Raw genomic sequence first — 15563 nt, 5'->3', positions numbered from 1 at the left:
ACAATCTTGCTAAACATAGTTAACCCTGCTCGGATTGACACTAAAGAAGACCTCTAGAAGATAACCCTGCCCGAAAGGCAAAATACCTTGCTAGGATAAGTAAAACCTGCTCGGGAGTCCAAGTGTGCTCGGATTCCATACTTAGCCTTTTCTGGGGAGTGTTGAGAAGATTCCGATCTCCTTTAATCATTCTTAAGTCATTTCAAGTCAAATTTTTGATTCAACAAGGTAGTTTGCAATAAATAGTCTATTTAATAAAATAAACCACATTCATAAGGTAAGATATGCAAATGACAAGGTTTAAATTGAAATAATCCAAGGCATAAAGAGGCATTACAGTCATTATCAGGAAAAAAACAAAGAGATTAAAATAAGTTAAGGAAAACATCAAAGTTCTTCGGAGTCCTTGATTAGCTCAATTGACTTGACTTGAAGCGCCATGAGGAGTCGCATTCATAGGATTTGGAGCAGTCGAGATAGATTGACTTGGGATAGCTTGAATGGGTTGAACTTGCATATCAGGGGCTTAAGTAGAGTATGTTTGGTACACTTGAGCTTGCGGGTGCGGAGCTTGATAGAGTTGAGTTAAGTAAGGTTGACCTTGATTGATGGGAGGAGCTTGGATGACATGGGGTTGATGGGATTGAACTTGGTGAGAATGGGCCAAGTAGTAGGGTGCATTCATAGTTTGGGCTTGATGAGCATGGATATGTTGAGGTCACGCATTACGGAGATGGTTTGCGTCTCCACACTAGTAGCAAGCACGTGTATTAGGAAAACCGGGTTGAGCATGCGAGGTGGCTTGTGAATTAGGCGGGACACGAAAAGTGTTAGAAAAGTGGCTATAGCGATTGCATTGGGTGCATAATCGGAAAGAGGATTGAGCAGAGTGATGAAGGTTACACTTGACATATAGGGGATAAGGTCCGGCGTAGTCTCGGGGAATTTTGTTTTTGGGTAGGAGGAGGTTTGGTTATTGGGTTGGTTAACGACATAGTTATGATGGTTGGCTTTATGATTGTTGTTGTGGTTGGTGTTGTGGTGATTATTGTTGTTTGAAGCAAGCTTGGGTTCGGTCTTGTCAGGATTAGGCTTGGCATCCTTGTGGGACAAGGTTCCATCCCTAACATTACTGTCGGTGAAGGAAGCAGCTAGGTCCGTAGCCTCACCGATGGTTAAGGGGTTACGGCTCACCACTGCATCACGGAAAATGTTTGATAACCCGCGAATGTATTTCTGAATACCATGGTTCTCGGGGATTACAAGGTGGGGTACGATTTGGCTAAGTTCACGAAATTCGTTAGAGTAGGTGGATTTATCCCCACTAACTTGCTTGAGCTCCCAAAACTCGGCCTCATGCCTTTGTTGCTCATGTTTATGTTAGAATTCCTTCTTCATTGCCTCTTTGAGGTCTTCCCAAGGCATGTCTACCACCAAATCAGGTCCTTGGTCAGCCTTCAAAGCATTCCACCATATGATAGCTCGGTCCTCGAAAACTCTCGAGGCTAACTTAGTCCGTTTGGCGTCCAGACATTCACTGTGGGAGAACACATTCTCCATCTTTTCAAACCATTGTAGCGGCTTGGTGGCATTTTCCTCACCACAACATGTCAAAGAGGTTGAATTCAAGTGAACATGATTTTGTTTTTTATCTTTGGTTTCTTATAATTTCTTCGTATAGTTTTCATGTTTTAAGTGAACCAAGTTGTGGCTTTATAGTGAAGAATGTTGTTTTTAAGCTATATTATTGTTGTTAATCAAGATTGGTCAATCAATCGAATTTATATGTAGAAAAACTCTGAAAACTTGCCTTAGTATTATTTCTACTTAGAAATAGGGTTGCTTTATAAGCGAGCCAAGACAACTTAAGCTCCAACTAAAAACTCTTTAACAAGCTAAATTTGAGATCGTGCTTGGCTTGGATAAAGCTCGAGCCAACTTGTTTATTTTTTTGAAAATTTTTAAGTTTTGTATTCATTCAAATATGGATACATATAACAAAGAAAGTGCTTTTTTACCTGTAAAAGTTGGGCTTCTTAAATTGTCTCCTTTATCTTACTCAACATTGTTTATGGAGAATACATTTTTAACTATCTATAAGTTATTGTGACCTAAGAAGAACTGGAAAATAAAACTCTAATAAAGCACAATAGTATAATCATGTTCAAAAGCTTACTACATGAAGAGCTTATGCGTTGATTTAAAAATGTAAAGTGGTAAAAAAATTAATTTAATTTACAATAAGGGTTTGTATTTCTAAGAATATATTATTTGCATTGATATCACAAGATATGTATGTAGCTCATATGATTAGAGTACCATGTTGTAATGTAGATGACATCGGTTTGAATCCGTTGCTAATCTGGTACGCCATTTCTTTTTTAATACTTTTTTATACTATTGTCTCCAGTTTGGTTCATTATTTACTTTTGATTAATATTTTATTTACCTTTTTAGGCTGGAGACACGTATGCAGTGAAATACACGATTCCGTTTCCACTAAACCCTTAATCTTTGTTAATCGTTTATCATATGATTATCGCCTCCTTTTCGTTCTATTTGCATCTTGAAAAATCATTGGTAATCCGTTTTCATGTTCTATTATTTAAGTTTAAATCAGGAAGAACAGAAAGCTAAGGAGGGCCCATCGGTATTTATTTTAGGGGAAATAGAAGCTTTTGGATAAGGTCGCAAGGCCTTGATAATAAAACATTACGAACATGTAAGTGGCATAATCAAGTTGTTAGCACTTTTTTGTGACATTCGTAAAAAAATAGCTTAAACCTACAACTAGGGCTGGCATATCGTGTATACCCGTACATGATAAGACACAAACACGATAAGACACGAATATGAAATGCGTATACCTATACACGACACAAAAAATATCGTGTACCAGTACCCCAAACACGAACACGAACCTGTTACTACCTAGTATACACGATAAAACATTATAAGAAATTTGGATAATAGGTAGGTAGTAAATTATATAATAGCTGTGACGACCGGAGGAAGCACCAGCGGTTGCAGGGCAAGAGTTCAGAGGCAGCGCTGATAGCTAGAGTTCAGAGGAGGAGCTGATGGCCAGAGAGGGGCTAATGGCCGGTGAGGGAATGTCGTGAGTGGTGAAGGATGAGAAACATAGAGTGAGAATGTTTTAGAAATTTAGGGTTTATGATAACTTATAAACATGTACTTAACATGTACTTGATAGGTAAACATGTATTTTACCTGTTTAGACACGGAAATTAATAGGTAAATTCGTGTATACCTGTTTTGTACATGAAACCTGTTAAGGACTTACATGTTACATGTTAAAGTCATGTAGGTACATGTCGTGTAATCGTGTCTCATGTATAAATTGACAGCCAACCCATGACTAGTGTAATTGTAAACTTGAAACACCCATTTTTTTAAACAATACTTTCACAAAATATTTATCAAAGTAGGTCGTAGTTTACGTCCAAAATAATGTCACTCGTGGTGACGTCTCATTTTATAAAAATATTTATTTTTCAAGAAAACATATTCATTTAATACACTTTATGATACAAACTTTATACACGAATAGGGTTCATTTATTAGTCTAGCCACGCCCACAAAGCTTCAATGTAACATCCTGCTTTTGAAAAGAATTAATAAAATAAATTTTGTTTATTTTATAGTGTGTCGTTTATCGTTCAGATAAATAAACTAATAGAAGGTGGGCTTGGATCTTTAGAAGATGGAACAAGAAATGGAATGGGTCTTAGATCCATGGGCTTAAGGGAGTATAAATACCCCTTAAACCCTAAACCTTTCCATTTTTATCCATCTCTACACCATAGCCTACACCTTCCAAAACACACACACCATCATATATCCTGAGCCAAGATCCGAAGGTGAGAACCCATGCTTGCTGGTGCTAGAACGTTGTGACGAACCAAAACAACATCAATACCAGCTCGTGTTCGTAAACCGACTCGTTTAAGGTACGTTTATAATTAGAAATCGTTCATTTAAGTCTGGTTTCGTTTAGGAAATCCTAAATCTGTATGAATGTGATGAAAATTAATCAAACGAACTAATCCGCAGTGCAATCCATTACACTTTGATAGGTTAATCGTTAGCCTAAGAACCGTATATAAACGTGAATCAAATACCCAATTGAACGCGGATGTTTGGATGTTTGGGTGGTTAGGGTTTGTAGGCGCTGCAAATCCGAGTTCAATGATACCGAAATCGTGTTGTCTCATCATGATTTGAAGAGTTAATTGCAGATCTGACGAGCGTTGACTGTTCTTGTTCTTATCGATTTTGACTTTGACCCCCTTAGTCAAAGTTTGGATAAGAACATATGCTAGTTTGTTATGATGAACGGATCAAGATGATGAATCAAGTAATTCGTTACTCGCCCAGTTCGTTAAGACAATATAACGAATTAGCTCACCCAGTTCGTTAAGTCGAGATAATGAATGAGCTCACCCAGTTCGTTAAGTTAAGATAACGAATCAAGTGATTCGTTACCCACTCAATTCACTATGGTAATATGACGAATCAAGTGATTCGTTACTTACCCAATTCGTTATGATAAGGTAACGAACCAGATAATGAATCAAGGCATGATAAGATAACGAAACAGATAACGAATCATGCTTAATTCGATAGGAAGAATGAGTTAGCGAAGTAGAAAATAATTTAAAATACTAATGGAAAATGTGTTAACCCCAGCCAGGGGCTCTGCCCCTTGGACCCCGCTAGGGGCTGCCGCCCCTAGAACCCTAAAATTTCAAAATTTCATGTAATAATATTTTATATTGTTTGTTATAATAATCGAGTTTACTTGATTTGGCAATAAGATAATAAAATATAAAAGGGAAGATAAGTAGGCTAATTAAAGGGAATTAAGCATGGACCAAAAAGGAAAGATGGGCTTTAGGTCCATGGGCTTAAGGGAGTTTAAATACCCCCATAAACCCTAAATCTTTACATTTCCATCCATATTATCCATATTATTCCCTTAACACTCAAAAACACACATACAAACACTCCTTTTCGGCTGCAAGAGAGAAAACGAGATCCAAGGCCAAAACCAAGCCGATTATCGATAGATAGTGGTCACTCAAGTTAGATACAAGATCTTTGTTGAGCATCAAGCTAAACCGTAGCCTAAGAACACATAAAGGTAGGTTATTGATCTTAAAGTTTTTGTTTTTGTGAACGGTTAGCCTTAAAACTTAAACATAGAACAGATCGGGTCTAGATAAAACATCAAGTTGATAACTTGATGATTGAAATGGACGTAAAGGACTCATGGTTAGATACGGTTCATGAAGTAAACCCTAGATCTAGCTTAAAGAACGTTTTTATGATTAAAGGTTCAAGCTTTGCGACTAAAACGAAATAGACCTTGAAGCCGTGGGGTTAATGGGTGTTAAACGGTTAGGAATGGTGGTGAAAGGTGGTTAAAAGAGCAACTTTGGACCGTTAGCCATCATAGAATGGGTTTGAAGATAGGAATCTGAGCTGAAAGCGTCAGACCAGGGTTCTCAGTGACCCGAGCCTCCATCTGGGGTTCTCGGTCAACGAGAGTTCTCGGTCAACGAGAGTTCTCGGTCAAAGAGTATCCTCGGTGACTAGGGTTCTCGGTGACCAGGTTCTCAGTCAACCCATGTTATCGGCCATGTATGGGATCTTGGTCAAACAGGGGATCTCGGTCAACATAGGTTCTCTGCCAAGGGTTCTCGGCTGACCCAGCTCTGTTGGGCCTGACCCTAGTTGGGCCTGACCTAACTAAGTCCGCAAACTTTAAGCCCATAACCCATCTAAACTAAACAAGCCCAACTTAGAAAATACATTGATTAACTAAATACCAACCTAATTAATTATACGTTTAATTAACAAACATATATATATATAAAACAGTTAGCCGTGCGCAATTAAAAAAGGGGATAACGATTAAAGGCGAACACAACAGGATCCAGGTGAGTTTCTAGCCCCATTCATTGTTATGTTTTCCGGGTTGTGTGCATACTCGATGTGTTTGTTAATACGCTTATCCTAAGTGATAAGTGTATACCTTATGTGATTATGTGAAAGGTATGAATGATTTCTTGTCGGTACGTGAACGATCTTCAGATATTGCACGTACTGTCAGGTTGTAATGCTATGTATAATGTAAGTATGATATGTATGCTTATATATATGAATGTTATAAAGTTAATAAATAAAGGTTAATGTATGGTCGTATGGTACGAAGGGGGAACGGGGCCCTAATAATACTCGAGGAAATAGGGAATCGAACCCTACTAATATTCGAGAACTAGGGAACCACACCCTACTAATATTCGAGAAAAGAGGGAACCAAGCCCTAATAATACTCGAGGAAGGAGGGAACCGGGCCCTAATAATACCTGAGGAAAGAGGGAACAGGGCCCTAATAATACTCTAGGAAGTAGGGCGCAATGCTCTTTATAACGTAAGATATGAATGTAAGTAAGTATGAATGAAAGTATGAAAGTATGAATGAAAGTATGTAAATATGAATGTATTGTTTGACGTATGTATAACTAGAACTCACTCAGCGTAGCTGACATTTAGTATGCACGCAGGTGAGTAGGATGAGGCAGCTTGCTTGAGGGGAACACGTGGCATTGAATAAGAGGCTGGCATCGGAAGACCCAAGACGTTTATTAGTTTATGTTTTAAAGGCCAAATGTTTATTAAGACAAGTTATGGATTAATATGTATGTTTTATTGAAAGTTTTTATATTCCGCGTATGTTTTTATTAACTCTGATGAATAGAACTATGTTAATGAGTAAATCCAACGTCCAAATGTGAGGCACCGGTAACGGGGCCTTACAAGCCAGGGGCTCTGCCCCTTGGACCCCGCTAGGGGCTGCTGCCCGTAGAACCACCCTGCCAGGGGCGCTGCCCACGGACCCCCGTTCGTTGAGGGTTACGATTAAACTAGAAGCACGTTATGGAAAGTGATAGTAATTAATACACATAATTGTTATACAGTTAGCCGTGCACAACTAAAGAAAGGGATTACCATTGACGGTGAACGTAACCGCATTCAGGTGAGTTTCTAGCCCTATTTCTTTGTTATGTTTTCGGGGCTATGTGCATACTCGATGTGATAGTTAATACACTTACCTTAAATGGTAAGTGTATGACATGTATGATTTATATCTTAATTATGTATATCTTGAATGTGAACGAAAGCTTGGCGGTACGTGAACGATCATTTGGATATTGCACGTATTGACAAGGGAGGTATGTATGTAATAGATGAATGCGTATGATAGGTATATTTACAACATATGAATACGTATGAATGAGTAAAGAATGTATATGTATGTTACGGTTATGTAAAGACATAATGTACGAAGGTGAAAAAGTAAGGGATCAGACTCTAATAATATCTTAGATAGAGAATAAAGGGATCAGACCCTAATAATATCTAAGATAGAGAAATGAAAAGGGATCAGACTGTCACACCCCCAAATTTCCACTAACGGAGTTTTACCGTAAGGCGGGTGACAAACCAGGATCCGAACACATTAATCACACCAAACGACATCTACATGGTCTTAAAGGTTTTAACAAATCAAAATAAAATGTTCAGAGTACTTAAGTGCTAGTGCGGAAGCAAAACAAAGTGCGAGAGCCATCTCCCAAACAAGTTTAAATAATTCATGGCGCTACAAGCGCAAAACCAATATCAAATAATTGTTTTCAAACTTAAACCAATGCGAGTCCATGCATGCAATGTTATCCTAATCCAAGTGCTTGCTAGTGACCTGAGGAAACATGCTAAAAAGAGTCAACACATATGGTTGGTGAGTTCACAGGTTTTCAAAGTAAGTTATGCTCTATCAGTTCATAAACATTTATAAATAAAAGTGGCCCATGGTTAACTACACTTAGTTAACTCGTTGCCGCATAGTGTTATGTTTCCATCACGACCGAAGCTGACTAGTTATTGCCTCAGGTCAAGTATTGCCAAAACTTAACAATGTTTGGTCAAAGTTACACCCCGTTCGACCTCCAGTCGAGAATAATGCAGGGTGGGGTTTGTCAAACCCAATAGTACTATTTAAATTTACCACGCCAGTTAACCTTAGTTAACGGTTCGATGTTTGTGAGGACTTTCCATGGCAAAGAAACACTACGTTATAAGCAACCAAACGGTTGTGTAAAGATTTAGAGCAAGTAAAGTAAAACAGTTTTGCATTGTTTCCTTCCCCAAAGGAAAGGTATAAAAGTGGGGCCGTAAACTCACCTTGTTGGTGCTTCGGGTATTACACAAATCCGACCGAAGTAAATGCGTCACGTGCTAAGACCCTAAAAATGCAAGTACGTAAGTAACTTGTGGGATGGTTCCTAGAACCACTAGTATCCAACAATCTCCCATTGTTTTTAAAAAGACTTTTGACCAAAGTTTGACTTTTGTTGACTTTGACTAAAGTTTTGACCTTTGACTAAAATATTGACCTTTGACTAAAAGGTTGGACTTAGAATGTTTACCTTATAATTCTAGTCACACTTAATCAATCATCAAGTATACACACTTAGCCATATTCCTTGCAATTCTATGATCAATACACTTTCACAACATCACAAGCAAGACTAACTATTTAGGCAACTAGTTCTAAGTTGACTTAAAAAGTCAAAGTTCTAATTTACCACAACTAACATATCACAATTTGCAATTATCTCAATTCAACTAACACCTTTATCACCTTTAACAATTTATACCACCAAAACCGATTTTTCTCATCAATCAAAACTCACAATTAAATTACCAAATAAATCACACATGTACACATCAGTATTAGGTTCAACATATATATTTCTCACAATTTTTGGATTTACCAATTCGTCCAGAATATTCATATACTACAACAACATGATTTATATTTCTACAACAACACAGCAGTAATCAAAAATTTTTCAAAAATTCCATATTTGTCCAATTGATGCAAGACCAATTGGACTAGATTCCTAATTCAATTTACAACATACTAGAAGTAGAATTATATCCATATCTATTTTTATCATCAAGTTATGAAATTTACAACTCAACTCAGAATTATTTTCTCTAATTTAGATTTGCATCTTGATTTTGTAAATTAATAAAAGGTATTCAAACAGTGTCCAAAAATTAAGATTTCGGACTTTCTGAAAACTAGATTCAAAGTACATGTTCATAGAATCAAAAATCAATCAAAGACTCAAACATATCATCAATTTATTCACATTACAATCCGAGACACCAAGTCTGTCAGCAAGCAGTTTTAGGCACAATCCACTACAAAACACAACTTTTATATCCTTATGATTCCAAAATCATCAAGAAACATTCTTGCTAAATCAAATTTCATGTCTTATTTTTATCCATTTGATTTCCTAAGAAAAGTAAAAACACATGTATTTATAAAAGACTCAACAATACTAACCAAGACACATACTAATCTTTTTGACTTGTCAAACTTTGATCATCCCCTTTCATGATCTAACCATTTGGATACAAGGTTCATATGAATTAAAAGAAAAAGAAACATATAAACATAATAATCTACTCACTTTGCTTGATCAAATGCTTAAACCCTTGTTTACTAATAATCACCAACTTGTTTGTTTTGAAGATGATACTTGAAAATGATTGTTTGTATGAAAGAAAATGAGAGTATGTGTGTGTGTGTGAGTATCACGGCCAAAGAGAGAGGAAAAGGGAAAGGAAAAGGTGTTGGCATCCAATAGTTGTAACCTCCTTGTTATTAACAACCCTTTATGATTGATTTAATGAATAAAATTACTTAGGTTATCTTTTATTTATTTATTTGTGACATGGTACATAATTTAATAAACATTTCCTATGTAACATAAACTAAGGTTCCATTTAAATAATAAACATGTTACATGACATACAATATAACCTATTTAATCATTTAGCTTACTTACAATCACATCATCATGTAATAACCATAATATAACATATTAATCACATAGCACATTATACTTATCATACATGTTATATGACATGTTTATTATAACATGCAAGACGAGTTTATTATCCTAGTTATAATTAGTCACTTATCCTTGTTTAAGTCATCAATGACACGTTGACTTAAATATACGCATACATGACATCACATGTACAAGAGTTCATACTTATAGTTAACAGAACTAACTGAGTTTACTGACACAGTCAACAGGATTTAACTGGGTTTAGTTAACAGAGTTAACCTGAAATTTGCAATTGTCACATCATCCCCTTGTTAAAAGAATTTTCGTCCCAAAAATTAATCTGATGTCACCACTAGACTGGGACATGAAAGGGATAGAAAAGAAAAATTTTAGGTTTGTCACATCATCCCCATGTTAAAAGAATTTTCGTCCCGAAAATTTAAATCGTACCTATGGTTTGGCTTCAGGTTTGAATAGGTGTGGATACTTTTCTTTCATCTGGTCTTTGCGCTCCCATGTGAACTCTGGTCCACGCTTAGAGTTCCAACGAACGTGAACGATAGGTGTTTTACTGTGCCTACGGGTCTTTACGTCCTGATCCATGATTTCCACCGGCTATTTGATGAAACCTAACTGTTCGTCCACTTCTAGTTCCTCCAAAGGAACTATCAAGTTTTCGTCAGCCAAACACTTTTTAAGATTTGATACGTGGAAGACGTTATGTACCCCGCGGAGTTGTTCCGGTAAGTCCAACCTATAAGCCACTGGACCGATTCGTTCCACGATTTCGAATGGCCCTACGTAACGCGGGCTCAACTTTCCCCGTTTTCCGAAACGAATGACACCCTTCCACGGTGCCACTTTTAATAAAACTTTGTCCCTGACTTCAAATTCCAAAGGCCTTCTACACTTATCAGCATAACTTTTCTGACGATCACGTGCTGCTGCCATACGGTTTCAGATCTGAACTATCCTCTCCGTCGTTTCATGAACTATTTCAGGGCCAGTTAGTTGACTCTCACCCACTTCCGCCCAGCAGAGTGGTGATCGGCATTTACGCCCATACAGAGCTTCAAAAGGGGCTGCTTGTATGCTCGTATGGTAACTGTTATTGTAAGAGAACTCAACCAAAGGCAAGTGCGTCTCCCAACTGTTCCAAAAATCGATGATACACGCCCTTAACATATCCTCCAATGTTTGTATTGTTTGCTCGCTCTGACCGTCTGTTTGTGGATGATAAGCCGTGCTCATATCCAGTCGTGTACCCAACGACTTTTGCAACGATTTCCAAAAGTTTGAGGTAAACCTAGCATCACGGTCCGAAATAATCGATATCGGCACACCATGACGGGAAACGGTTTCTTTAATGTAAATGCGAGCCAGCCTATCCGTCTTGTCCGCTTCCTGGATGGCTAGAAATGTACGGATTTGGTCAATCGATCCACTATGACCCAAATCATGTCGCAACCGCTGGGTGTCTTGGGTAGTTTGGATATGAAATCCATGGATATCTGTTCCCATTTCCCCATAGGAATTTCGGGTTGTTGAAGTAATCCCGGCGGTTTCCTATGTTCTGCTTTCACTTTGGCACATGTCAGACACTTAGCCACGTACCCAGCAATTTCCTCTTTCATACTCGGCCACCAGTATAGCTCTTTTAAGTCATGGTACATCTTATCTGATCCCGGATGTACTGAGTATCGGAATTTGTGTGCTTCGTCCATGACCAGTGTTCTTAGATCCCCATAACGCGGTACCCAAATTCGATCATGGTAATACCGAATGCCATCCGACTTAACCTCTGAGTTCCCGTCTACACCGCGCAAAGATTCGGTATAGAAATTCTCGGCTTTCAGAGCTTCTAACTGGGCATCCCTGATCTTTTCGGGTAGACCAGAGTGAATCGTTAGTTGTAAAGCCCTAACCCTCCTGGGCTTCAAAGTTTCTTTTCGGCTCAAGGCGTCAGCCACCACGTTGGCTTTACCCGGATAATACTTAATAGCACATTCATAATCGTTAAGAAACTCGACCCATCGTCTCTGCCTCATGTTCAGTTCTTTCTACTCGAATATGTGCTGGAGGCTCTTATGGTCTGTGTAGATCGTACACTGGGTTCCATAGAGGTAATGCCTCCAGATTTTTAGTGCAAAGATGACGGCTCCAAGTTCTAAGTCATGGATCATGTAGTTCTTTTCAGCGGTCTTCAGTTGTCGAGACCCATATGCGATGACCTTTTCCCGTTGCATAAGCACACATCGAATTCCTTGCAGTGAAGCATCGCAGTAAACAACAAAGTCTTCTACTCCTTCGGGCAGTGATAGGATTGGTGCACTACACAGCTTGTCTTTCAGAGTTTGAAATGCTGTGTCATGTGCCTCGGTCCACTTATACACAATGCCCTTGCGGGTTAAGGATGTGAGTGGTTGAGCAATCTTGGAAAATCCTCCAATAAATCTGCGATAATAACCAGCTAATCCCAGAAATTGACGGATCTCGGTGGGAGTTTTTGGGTTTGGCCAATCCTTGATTACTTCAATCATGGACTGGTCTACTTGGATTCCCTCCCCACTTACCACGTGGCCCAAAAATTTTACTTCACGCATCCAGAACTCGCACTTCGATAATTTGGCATACAATTGTTCCTTCATGAGTAGCTCCATCATTAATCGCAAGTGCTCTTCATGTTCCTCCCATGTCTTCGAATATATCATGATGTCGTCTATGAACACAATGACAAATTTATCCAAATAAGGCTTACAAACACGATTCATGAGGTTCATGAATACGACTGGGGCATTTGTTAACCTAAATGGCATAACGGCGAACTCATAGTGTCCATAACGAGTGCGAAACGCTGTTTTCGCAATGTCTTCTTCCCGAACTCGGAGTTGGTGATAACCCGACCTAAGGTCGACCTTCGAGTAGTAACTGGATCCCTGCAGCTGATCGAACAGATCATCAATACGTGGCAAGGGATACCGGTTCTTGGTCGTCACCTTATTAAGTTCCCGATAGTCGATACACATGCGTAGAGTTCCATCCTTCTTCTTCACGAATAGGACTGGGGCTCCCCACGGGGATGAACTAGGGCGTATGAAACCCTTATCTAGCAGTTCTTGCAACTGCTTAGACAGTTCCTCTAACTCCTTCGGAGCTAGGCGATACGGTGCACGAGCTACAGGAACAGCTCCTTGTGTCAGGTCGATTTGGAACTCCACTTGTCTGTGAGGCGGAAGGCCAGGTAGGTCTTCGGGGAAAACCTAAGGAAAGTCTCTAACAATAGGGATCTGGTCGATTGAGACCCCCTCCTCCACAGCCTCGTCAATACCTTTGTCTGTGATTAGGGCTAAGATCGCAGTATGGCCTTTACGCAGTAACTTCTGTGCCTTCATAAGAGAAATGATCCCAACTGTCGCACTCTCTTTCTCACCATGAACAATGAGAGTTTCTCCCCCAGGGAGAGGTACGCGGACGATCTTCTCATGACAGACAACCTCGGCTCGGTGCTCGGACAACCAATCCATCCCAATAACTAAGTCGAAGCTACCAAGTTCAATCGGCATTAGATCTATGGGAAACAAATGACTAGACAATTCTACGGTACAACCCTTCAAAATATGGGACACTTGGATGGTTTTACCATCTGCTAACTCGATAGTTTACTTAGACTCTAGGGCAGATGGGGTGCTATTAACCATTTCACAAAATTTAGTTGACACGAAACTTCTATCGGCCCCGGTATCAAATAAAGTTAGCGCATAACAACCATTCATTTTATATTTACCGGTAATAGTTACAGAGTCGTTAGAAGTCTCACCTGAACCACCACCAATAACGAAGGCTCTTCCCCTGCCTTCACCTCCGTTGTTACCATTCCCATTGTTACCATTCTTCCCGTTGCCATTTTCCCCCCCGTTACCAGCATTCTTCAGTTTGGGGCAGTTTCTCTTAAAGTGACCCTCCTGTCCACACTCAAAACACCCTTTCGGGGCCTCTTGAGGTGGGGCTTGTTTCTGGGGGTTGTCTGCTCGGCAAAACTTGGTTTCGTGGCCATGTCTGCCACACTTGTTGCAACGGTACTTATCACATTTCCCCGCGTGATGGAAGTTACACTTGTTACACTTTGGGAGTTTCCCCTGATATCCTCCCTGTTGTTGGTTCTGGCTCGGGTAGTTGTTCCTGCGAGGAGACTCAAACCGTCTCTGTTGATTGTGGCCTGAAGAGGTGCTCTTGTTGTTGGAGTTGTTGTTGCCATTACTTTCCCACTTGCGTTTATTATCGGATGTTCCAGTAGCAGACTTCTTGGACGGGAGAGTGCCTTGTTTGACGGCTTGATCAGTTAACTTATGAGCTAACCGGACGGCATCGTGAATGTTGGCGGGATTTGCCGATGTCACCATACTCTGGATCTGCGGAGGTAAACCGTCAATATATATTTCGACCCTCTTATAATCAGGATCGACCATTTGAGGGCACACTATCGCTAACTCATGGGATCGTGTCGTATAAGCCTCAATGTCGGAACCCTCCATCCGCAAATTCCAAAACTCATGCTCTAACTTCTGCACTTCACCACGCGGGCTATACTCGGTCTTGATCAGATTTTTGAATTCCTCCCACGACATAGCATTGGCCGCATTTAGACCCAACAACTGAACTTGGGTATTCCACCAAGTAAGTGCTGACTCCTCGAGAGTCCCTGTAGCAAACTTCACCTGGCTCGCAGCCAGGCAATTACACATAGCAAACACTGATACACCTGTTTCTGCGCTAGCTTAGCAATGTCCGACTTCATACCCTGTTTCCCACACTGCGCCTTATCCAGGCCAGAAACAAGTGCAGCTATCACCCGCTCAGGAGGGCATGGCAGGGCGGGTAGAGTAGGGCAAGAAGGACCTACAACAGCTAGGGGTGGAACCTCCTCCTTCTCAATCATCATGGTCACCACCTCTGGGTACCATTCCTAGTCGCACTGGGGCTTAGGCAAGAACGTGTGCTCGGGTGAAGACTCCTCAGCAGTAGATGTGCCAGCATCAGGGATGGTCCGCTGCCTCTTCAGTCTCGGGGACGCAGGTGGTGTGCTCTCCTCAGCGATGATAGGTGCTTTCTCACGGGTGTGATCAGCTGACGACGAAGACATACTGTGACACAAGGGTTGGGGTTGGGATGAGTGAGTGGTATCTCATGTATATATGTGCAGTGTAACTAATACATCATGAAAAGCTATAGACCGGACTGCAACCTATATGAAATGGTATGCAACCTGGTTCGCTATAACCAATGAATCTGATACCAATCTGTCACACCCCCAAATTTCCACTAACGGAGTTTTACCGTAAGGCGGGTGACAAACCAGGATCCGAACACATTAATCACACCAAACGACATCTACATGGTCTTAAAAGTTTTAACAAATCAAAATAAAATGTTCAGAGTACTTAAGTGCTAGTGCGGAAGCTAAACAAAGTGCGGGAGCCATCTCCCAAACAAGTTTAAATAATTCATGGCGCTACAAGCGCAAAACCAATATCAAATAATTGTTTTCAAACTTAAACCAATGCGAGTCCATGCATGCAATGTTATCCTAATCCAAGTGCTTGCTAGTGA

At 40.0% G+C, this 15563-nt stretch overlaps 1 pseudogene; it reads right to left on the bottom strand.

Moving 5' to 3' along the window:
- Nucleotides 1–12016: 12016 nt before the first annotated feature.
- On the bottom strand, nt 12017–12736 carry LOC143596018 (putative mitochondrial protein AtMg00860 pseudogene; annotated as a pseudogene).
- Between the last annotated feature and the right edge of the window lie 2827 nt (nt 12737–15563).

This window comes from Bidens hawaiensis, unplaced genomic scaffold (assembly GCF_021521415.1).
Source record: "Bidens hawaiensis isolate Kalapana, Puna unplaced genomic scaffold, B.hawaiensis_p1.1 tig00045951_1, whole genome shotgun sequence".
NCBI classification, from domain to species: Eukaryota; Viridiplantae; Streptophyta; class Magnoliopsida; order Asterales; family Asteraceae; genus Bidens; species Bidens hawaiensis.
This window is presented reverse-complemented; position numbering and strand designations above follow the sequence as displayed.